The sequence below is a fragment of the Pipistrellus hanaki genome, assembly GCF_964339955.1.
Source record: "Pipistrellus hanaki genome assembly, chromosome: 5".
Classification (NCBI taxonomy): domain Eukaryota; kingdom Metazoa; phylum Chordata; class Mammalia; order Chiroptera; family Vespertilionidae; genus Pipistrellus; species Pipistrellus hanaki.
Genome location: NC_140507.1, coordinates 98,835,296 through 98,846,337, shown reverse-complemented (window position 1 = coordinate 98,846,337; position 11,042 = coordinate 98,835,296).

Below are 11,042 nucleotides of genomic sequence, written 5' to 3'. Positions count from 1 at the left end.
TTATCAAAAAACTTCCTACACACTGTTATGAACTGATGGAGCTAGGGAACATTGTCTCTCAACTGTGTTATAGAGTGTAGTACTACATTTCAGTGAAGTGTAAGGATTTCCAAAGCTGCCGAACGTGTTTCTTTCTCTTTTTCAATGGTATTCTGCCTAATATAACACAGATTTACCACTCTAGTCTCCTTTAAGTAAACAATATAGGATTCATACAGTATTTGATGTTATCTTAACTCGAATTAAGGATTTCCCTTATCTTAGCTACCTTTTCTACATTAAGAACTGACTTGGAGATTCTCTTTCAGCTGTTCTAAACAAGTTCTCATCTGTTTACAGTCATTTTCACTGAATTATTCATGTTTTCATGTAGTTTCCTATATTCTGCCTTCTGGTCCAAGTATAAGCTTTGCCCACTTTATCAAACAACTTCCTACACACTGTTATGAACTGAGGGAGCTAGGGAACATTGTCTCTCAACTGTGTTATAGAGTGTAGTACTACATTTCAGTGAAGTATAAGGCTTTCCAAAGCTGCGGAGCGTGTTTCTTTCTCTATTTCAATGGAATTCTGCCTTGTATAACACACATTTACCACTCTAGTCTCCTTTAAGTAAAGCATATAGGATTCATACAGTGTTTCATGTGATCTTAACTGGAATTAAGGATTTCCCTTATGTTAGCTACCTTTTCTACACTAAGAACTGACTTGGAGATTCTCTTTCAGCTTTTCTAAACAAGTTCTCATCTGTTTACAGTCATTTTCACTGAATTATTCATGTTTTCATGTAGTTTCCTATATTCTGCCTTCTGGCCCAAGTATAAGCTTTGCCCACTTTATCAAACACCTTCCTACACACTGTTATGAACTGAGGCAGCTCGGGAACATTGTCTCTCAACTGTGTTATATAGTTTAGTACTACATTTCAGTGAAGTGTAAGGCTTTCCAAAGCTGCCGAACGTGTTTCTTTCTCTATTTCAATGGTATTCTGCCTTGTATAACACACATTTACCACTCTAGTCTCATTTAGGTAAAGCATATAGGATTCATACAGTGTTTCATGTGATCTTAACTGGAATTAAGGATTTCCCTTATCTTACCTACCTTTTCTACACTAAGAACTGACTTGGAGATTCTCTTTCAGCTTTTCTAAAGAAGTTCTCATCTGTTTACAGTCATTTTCACTGAATTATTCATGTTTTCATGTAGTTTCCTATATTCTGCCTTCTGGCCCAAGTATAAGCTTTGCCCACTTTATCAAACACCTTCCTACACACTGTTATGAACTGAGGCAGCTAGGGAACATTGTCTCCAACTGTGTTATAGAGTGTAGTACTACATTTCAGTGAAGTGTAAGGCTTTCCAGAGCTGCCGAACGTGTTTCTTTCTCTATTTCAATGGTATTCTGCCTTGTATAACACACATTTACCACTCTAGTCTCCTTTAAGTAAAGAATATAGGATTCATACAGTGTTTCATGTCATCTTAACTGGACTTAAGGATTTCCCTTATCTTACCTACCTTTTCTACACTAAGAACTGACTTGGAGGTTCTCTTTCAGCTGTTCTAAACAAGTTTTCATCTGTTTACAGACATTTTTAGTGAATTATTCATATTTTCATTTAGTTTCCTATATTCTGCCTTCTGACCCAAGTATAAGCTTTGCCCACTTTATCAAAAAACTTCCTACACACTGTTATGAACTGATGGAGCTAGGGAACATTGTCTCTCAACTGTGTTATAGAGTGTAGTACTACATTTCAGTGAAGTGTAAGGATTTCCAAAGCTGCCGAACGTGTTTCTTTCTCTTTTTCAATGGTATTCTGCCTAATATAACACAGATTTACCACTCTAGTCTCCTTTAAGTAAACAATATAGGATTCATACAGTGTTTGATGTTATCTTAACTCGAATTAAGGATTTCCCTTATCTTAGCTACCTTTTCTACATTAAGAACTGACTTGGAGATTCTCTTTCAGCTGTTCTAAACAAGTTCTCATCTGTTTACAGTCATTTTCACTGAATTATTCATGTTTTCATGTAGTTTCCTATATTCTGCCTTCTGGTCCAAGTATAAGCTTTGCCCACTTTATCAAACAACTTCCTACACACTGTTATGAACTGAGGGAGCTAGGGAACATTGTCTCTCAACTGTGTTATAGAGTGTAGTACTACATTTCAGTGAAGTATAAGGCTTTCCAAAGCTGCGGAGCGTGTTTCTTTCTCAATTTCAATGGAATTCTGCCTTGTATAACACACATTTACCACTCTAGTCTCCTTTAAGTAAAGCATATAGGATTCATACAGTGTTTCATGTGATCTTAACTGGAATTAAGGATTTCCCTTATGTTAGCTACCTTTTCTACACTAAGAACTGACTTGGAGATTCTCTTTCAGCTTTTCTAAACAAGTTCTCATCTGTTTACAGTCATTTTCACTGAATTATTCATGTTTTCATGTAGTTTCCTATATTCTGCCTTCTGGCCCAAGTATAAGCTTTGCCCACTTTATCAAACACCTTCCTACACACTGTTATGAACTGAGGCAGCTCGGGAACATTGTCTCTCAACTGTGTTATAGAGTTTAGTACTACATTTCAGTGAAGTGTAAGGCTTTCCAAAGCTGCCGAACGTGTTTCTTTCTCTATTTCAATGGTATTCTGCCTTGTATAACACACATTTACCACTCTAGTCTCATTTAGGTAAAGCATATAGGATTCATACAGGGTTTCATGTGATCTAAACTGGAATTTAGGATTTCCCTTATCTTAGCTACCTTTTCTACACTAAGAACTGACTTGGAGATTCTCTTTCAGCTGTTCTAAACAAGTTTTCATCTGTTTACAGACATTTTTAGTGAATTATTCATATTTTCATTTAGTTTCCTATATTCTGCCTTCTGACCCAAGTATAAGCTTTGCCCACTTTATCAAAAAACTTCCTACACACTGTTATGAACTGATGGAGCTAGGGAACATTGTCTCTCAACTGTGTTATAGAGTGTAGTACTACATTTCAGTGAAGTGTAAGGCTTTCCAAAGCTGCCAAACGTGTTTCTTTCTCTATTTCAATGGTATTCTGCCTTGTATAACACACATTTACCACTCTAGTCTCCTTTAAGTAAAGCATATAGGATTCATACAGTGTTTCATGTGATCTTAACTGGAATTAAGGATTTCCCTTATGTTAGCTACCTTTTCTACACTAAGAACTGCCTTGGAGATTCTCTTTCAGCTGTTCTTAACAAGTTCTCATCTGTTTACAGTCATTTTCACTGAATTATTCATGTTTTCATGTAGTTTCCTATATTCTTCCTTCTGGCCCAAGTATAAGCTTGCCCACTTTATCAAACAACTTTCTACACACTGTTATGAACTGAGGCAGCTCTGGAACATTGTCTCTCAACTGTGTTATAGAGTGTAGTACTACATTTCAGTGAAGTGTAAGGCTTTCCAAAGCTGCCAAACGTGTTTCTTTCTCTATTTCAATGGTATTCTGCCTTGTATAACGCACATTTACCACTCTAGTCTCCTTTAAGTAAAGCATATAGGATTCATACAGTGTTTCATGTGATCTTAACTGGAATTAAGGATTTCCCTTATGTTAGCTACCTTTTCTACACTAAGAACTGACTTGGAGATTCTCTTTCAGCCTTTCTAAAGAAGTTCTCATCTGTTTACAGTCATTTTCCCTGAATTATTCATGATTTCATGTAGTTTCCTATATTCTGCCTTCTGGCCCAAGTATAAGCTTTGCCCACTTTATCGAACACCTTCCTACACACTGTTATGAACTGAGGCAGCTAGGGAACATTGTCTCCAACTGTGTTATAGAGTGTAGTACTACATTTCAGTGAAGTGTAAGACTTTCCAGAGCTGCCGAACGTGTTTCTTTCTCTATTTCAATGGTATTCTGCCTTGTATAACACAGATTTACCACTCTAGTCTCCTTTAAGTAAACAATATAGGATTCATACAGTGTTTGATGTTATCTTAACTCGAATTAAGGATTTCCCTTATCTTAGCTACCTTTTCTACATTAAGAACTGACTTGGATATTCTCTTTCAGCTGTTCTAAAGAAGTTCTCATCTGTTTACAGTCATTTTCACTGAATTAATCATGTTTTCATGTAGTTTCCTATATTCTGCCTTCTGGTCCAAGTATAAGCTTTGCCCACTTTATCAAACAACTTCCTACACACTGTTATGAACTGAGGGAGCTAGGGAACATTGTCTCTCAACTGTGTTATAGAGTGTAGTACTACATTTCAGTGAAGTATAAGGCTTTCCAAAGCTGCGGAACGTGTTTCTTTCTCTATTTCAATGGAATTCTGCCTTGTATAACACACATTTACCACTCTAGTCTCCTTTAAGTAAAGCATATAGGATTCATACAGTGTTTCATGTGATCTTAACTGGAATTAAGGATTTCCCTTATGTTAGCTACCTTTTCTACACTAAGAACTGCCTTGGAGATTCTCTTTCAGCTGTTCTTAACAAGTTCTCATCTGTTTACAGTCATTTTCACTGAATTATTCATGTTTTCAAGTAGTTTCCTATATTCTTCCTTCTGGCCCAAGTATAAGCTTGCCCACTTTATCAAACAACTTTCTACACACTGTTATGAACTGTGGCAGCTCGGGAACATTGTCTCTCAACTGTGTCATAGAGTGTAGTACTACATTTCAGTGAAGTGTAAGGCTTTCCAAAGCTGCCAAACGTGTTTCTTTCTCTATTTCAATGGTATTCTGCCTGGTATAACACACATTTACCACTCTAGTCTCCTTTAAGTAAAGCATATAGGATTCATACAGTGTTTCATGTGATCTTAACTGGAATTAAGGATTTCCCTTATGTTAGCTACCTTTTCTACACTAAGAACTGACTTGGAGATTCTCTTTCAGCTGTTCTTAACAAGTTCTCATCTGTTTACAGTCATTTTCACTGAATTATTCATGTTTTCATGTAGTTTCCTATATTCTTCCTTCTGGCCCAAGTATAAGCTTGCCCACTTTATCAAACAACTTTCTATACACTGTTATGAACTGAGGCAGCTCTGGAACATTGTCTCTCAACTGTGTTATAGAGTGTAGTACTACATTTCAGTGAAGTGTAAGGCTTTCCAAAGCTGCCAAACGTGTTTCTTTCTCTATTTCAATGGTATTCTGCCTTGTATAACGCACATTTACCACTCTAGTCTCCTTTAAGTAAAGCATATAGGATTCATACAGTGTTTCATGTGATCTTAACTGGAATTAAGGATTTCCCTTATCTTACCTACCTTTTCTACACTAAGAACTGACTTGGAGGTTCTCTTTCAGCTGTTCTAAACAAGTTTTCATCTGTTTACAGACATTTTTAGTGAATTATTCATATTTTCATTTAGTTTCCTATATTCTGCCTTCTGACCCAAGTATAAGCTTTGCCCACTTTATCAAAAAACTTCCTACACACTGTTATGAACTGATGGAGCTAGGGAACATTGTCTCTCAACTGTGTTATAGAGTGTAGTACTACATTTCAGTGAAGTGTAAGGATTTCCAAAGCTGCCGAACGTGTTTCTTTCTCTTTTTCAATGGTATTCTGCCTAATATAACACAGATTTACCACTCTAGTCTCCTTTAAGTAAACAATATAGGATTCATACAGTGTTTGATGTTATCTTAACTCGAATTAAGGATTTCCCTTATCTTAGCTACCTTTTCTACATTAAGAACTGACTTGGAGATTCTCTTTCAGCTGTTCTAAACAAGTTCTCATCTGTTTACAGTCATTTTCACTGAATTATTCATGTTTTCATGTAGTTTCCTATATTCTGCCTTCTGGTCCAAGTATAAGCTTTGCCCACTTTATCAAACAACTTCCTACACACTGTTATGAACTGAGGGAGCTAGGGAACATTGTCTCTCAACTGTGTTATAGAGTGTAGTACTACATTTCAGTGAAGTATAAGGCTTTCCATAGCTGCGGAGCGTGTTTCTTTCTCTATTTCAATGGAATTCTGCCTTGTATAACACACATTTACCACTCTAGTCTCCTTTAAGTAAAGCATATAGGATTCATACAGTGTTTCATGTGATCTTAACTGGAATTAAGGATTTCCCTTATGTTAGCTACCTTTTCTACACTAAGAACTGACTTGGAGATTCTCTTTCAGCTTTTCTAAACAAGTTCTCATCTGTTTACAGTCATTTTCACTGAATTATTCATGTTTTCATGTAGTTTCCTATATTCTGCCTTCTGGCCCAAGTATAAGCTTTGCCCACTTTATCAAACACCTTCCTACACACTGTTATGAACTGAGGCAGCTCGGGAACATTGTCTCTCAACTGTGTTATAGAGTTTAGTACTACATTTCAGTGAAGTGTAAGGCTTTCCAAAGCTGCCGAACGTGTTTCTTTCTCTATTTCAATGGTATTCTGCCTTGTATAACACACATTTACCACTCTAGTCTCATTTAGGTAAAGCATATAGGATTCATACAGTGTTTCATGTGATCTTAACTGGAATTAAGGATTTCCCTTATCTTACCTACCTTTTCTACACTAAGAACTGACTTGGAGATTCTCTTTCAGCTTTTCTAAAGAAGTTCTCATCTGTTTACAGTCATTTTCACTGAATTATTCATGTTTTCATGTAGTTTCCTATATTCTGCCTTCTGGCCCAAGTATAAGCTTTGCCCACTTTATCAAACACCTTCCTACACACTGTTATGAACTGAGGCAGCTAGGGAACATTGTCTCCAACTGTGTTATAGAGTGTAGTACTACATTTCAGTGAAGTGTAAGGCTTTCCAGAGCTGCCGAACGTGTTTCTTTCTCTATTTCAATGGTATTCTGCCTTGTATAACACACATTTACCACTCTAGTCTCCTTTAAGTAAAGAATATAGGATTCATACAGTGTTTCATGTCATCTTAACTGGAATTAAGGATTTACCTTATCTTACCTACCTTTTCTACACTAAGAACTGACTTGGAGGTTCTCTTTCAGCTGTTCTAAACAAGTTTTCATCTGTTTACAGACATTTTTAGTGAATTATTCATATTTTCATTTAGTTTCCTATATTCTGCCTTCTGACCCAAGTATAAGCTTTGCCCACTTTATCAAAAAACTTCCTACACACTGTTATGAACTGATGGAGCTAGGGAACATTGTCTCTCAACTGTGTTATAGAGTGTAGTACTACATTTCAGTGAAGTGTAAGGATTTCCAAAGCTGCCGAACGTGTTTCTTTCTCTTTTTCAATGGTATTCTGCCTAATATAACACAGATTTACCACTCTAGTCTCCTTTAAGTAAACAATATAGGATTCATACAGTGTTTGATGTTATCTTAACTCGAATTAAGGATTTCCCTTATCTTAGCTACCTTTTCTACATTAAGAACTGACTTGGAGATTCTCTTTCAGCTGTTCTAAACAAGTTCTCATCTGTTTACAGTCATTTTCACTGAATTATTCATGTTTTCATGTAGTTTCCTATATTCTGCCTTCTGGTCCAAGTATAAGCTTTGCCCACTTTATCAAACAACTTCCTACACACTGTTATGAACTGAGGGAGCTAGGGAACATTGTCTCTCAACTGTGTTATAGAGTGTAGTACTACATTTCAGTGAAGTATAAGGCTTTCCAAAGCTGCGGAGCGTGTTTCTTTCTCAATTTCAATGGAATTCTGCCTTGTATAACACACATTTACCACTCTAGTCTCCTTTAAGTAAAGCATATAGGATTCATACAGTGTTTCATGTGATCTTAACTGGAATTAAGGATTTCCCTTATGTTAGCTACCTTTTCTACACTAAGAACTGACTTGGAGATTCTCTTTCAGCTTTTCTAAACAAGTTCTCATCTGTTTACAGTCATTTTCACTGAATTATTCATGTTTTCATGTAGTTTCCTATATTCTGCCTTCTGGCCCAAGTATAAGCTTTGCCCACTTTATCAAACACCTTCCTACACACTGTTATGAACTGAGGCAGCTCGGGAACATTGTCTCTCAACTGTGTTATAGAGTTTAGTACTACATTTCAGTGAAGTGTAAGGCTTTCCAAAGCTGCCGAACGTGTTTCTTTCTCTATTTCAATGGTATTCTGCCTTGTATAACACACATTTACCACTCTAGTCTCATTTAGGTAAAGCATATAGGATTCATACAGGGTTTCATGTGATCTAAACTGGAATTTAGGATTTCCCTTATCTTAGCTACCTTTTCTACACTAAGAACTGACTTGGAGATTCTCTTTCAGCTGTTCTAAACAAGTTTTCATCTGTTTACAGACATTTTTAGTGAATTATTCATATTTTCATTTAGTTTCCTATATTATGCCTTCTGACCCAAGTATAAGCTTTGCCCACTTTATCAAAAAACTTCCTACACACTGTTATGAACTGATGGAGCTAGGGAACATTGTCTCTCAACTGTGTTATAGAGTGTAGTACTACATTTCAGTGAAGTGTAAGGATTTCCAAAGCTGCCGAACGTGTTTCTTTCTCTTTTTCAATGGTATTCTGCCTTATATAACACAGAATTACCACTCTAGTCTCCTTTAAGTAAACAATATAGGATTCATACAGTGTTTGATGTTATCTTAACTCGAATTAAGGATTTCCCTTATCTTAGCTACGTTTTCTACATTAAGAACTGACTTGGAGATTCTCTTTCAGCTGTTCTAAACAAGTTCTCATCTCTTTACAGTCATTTTCACTGAATTATTCATGTTTTCATGTAGTTTCCTATATTCTGCCTTCTGGTCCAAGTATAAGCTTTGCCCACTTTATCAAACAACTTCCTACACACTGTTATGAACTGAGGGAGCTAGGGAACATTGTCTCTCAACTGTGTTATAGAGTGTAGTACTACATTTCAGTGAAGTATAAGGCTTTCCAAAGCTGCGGAACGTGTTTCTTTCTCTATTTCAATGGAATTCTGCCTTGTATAACACACATTTACCACTCTAGTCTCCTTTAAGTAAAGCATATAGGATTCATACAGTGTTTCATGTGATCTTAACTGGAATTAAGGATTTCCCTTATGTTAGCTACCTTTTCTACACTAAGAACTGCCTTGGAGATTCTCTTTCAGCTGTTCTTAACAAGTTCTCATCTGTTTACAGTCATTTTCACTGAATTATTCATGTTTTCAAGTAGTTTCCTATATTCTTCCTTCTGGCCCAAGTATAAGCTTGCCCACTTTATCAAACAACTTTCTACACACTGTTATGAACTGTGGCAGCTCGGGAACATTGTCTCTCAACTGTGTTATAGAGTGTAGTACTACATTTCAGTGAAGTGTAAGGCTTTCCAAAGCTGCCAAACGTGTTTCTTTCTCTATTTCAATGGTATTCTGCCTGGTATAACACACATTTACCACTCTAGTCTCCTTTAAGTAAAGCATATAGGATTCATACAGTGTTTCATGTGATCTTAACTGGAATTAAGGATTTCCCTTATGTTAGCTACCTTTTCTACACTAAGAACTGACTTGGAGATTCTCTTTCAGCTTTTCTAAACAAGTTCTCATCTGTTTACAGTCATTTTCACTGAATTATTCATGTTTTCATGTAGTTTCCTATATTCTGCCTTCTGGCCCAAGTATAAGCTTTGCCCACTTTATCAAACACCTTCCTACACACTGTTATGAACTGAGGCAGCTAGGGAACATTGTCTCCAACTGTGTTATAGAGTGTAGTACTACATTTCAGTGAAGTGTAAGGCTTTCCAGAGCTGCCGAACGTGTTTCTTTCTCTATTTCAATGGTATTCTGCCTTGTATAACACACATTTACCACTCTAGTCTCCTTTAAGTAAAGAATATAGGATTCATACAGTGTTTCATGTCATCTTAACTGGAATTAAGGATTTCCCTTATCTTACCTACCTTTTCTACACTAAGAACTGACTTGGAGGTTCTCTTTCAGCTGTTCTAAACAAGTTTTCATCTGTTTACAGACATTTTTAGTGAATTATTCATATTTTCATTTAGTTTCCCATATTCTGCCTTCTGACCCAAGTATAAGCTTTGCCCACTTTATCAAAAAACTTCCTACACACTGTTATGAACTGATGGAGCTAGGGAACATTGTCTCTCAACTGTGTTATAGAGTGTAGTACTACATTTCAGTGAAGTGTAAGGATTTCCAAACCTGCCGAACGTGTTTCTTTCTCTTTTTCAATGGTATTCTGCCTTATATAACACAGATTTACCACTCTAGTCTCCTTTAAGTAAACAATATAGGATTCATACAGTGTTTGATGTTATCTTAACTCGAATTAAGGATTTCCCTTATCTTAGCTACCTTTTCTACATTAAGAACTGACTTGGAGATTCTCTTTCAGCTGTTCTAAACAAGTTCTCATCTGTTTACAGTCATTTTCACTGAATTATTCATGTTTTCATGTAGTTTCCTATATTCTGCCTTCTGGTCCAAGTATAAGCTTTGCCCACTTTATCAAACAACTTCCTACACACTGTTATGAACTGAGGGAGCTAGGGAACATTGTCTCTCAACTGTGTTATACAGTGTAGTACTACATTTCAGTGAAGTATAAGGCTTTCCAAAGCTGCGGAACGTGTTTCTTTCTCTATTTCAATGGAATTCTGCCTTGTATAACACACATTTACCACTCTAGTCTCCTTTAAGTAAAGCATATAGGATTCATACAGTGTTTCATGTGATCTTAACTCGAATTAAGGATTTCCCTTATGTTAGCTACCTTTTCTACACTAAGAACTGACTTGGAGGTTCTCTTTCAGCTGTTCTTAACAAGTTCTCATCTGTTTACAGTCATTTTCACTGAATTATTCATGTTTTCATGTAGTTTCCTATATTCTTCCTTCTGGCCCAAGTATAAGCTTGCCCACTTTATCAAACAACTTTCTACACACTGTTATGAACTGAGGCAGCTCGGGAACATTGTCTCTCAACTGTGTTATAGAGTGTAGTACTACATTTCAGTGAAGTGTAAGGCTTTCCAAAGCTGCCAACCGTGTTTCTTTCTCTATTTCAATGGTATTCTGCCTTGTATAACACACATTTACCACTCTA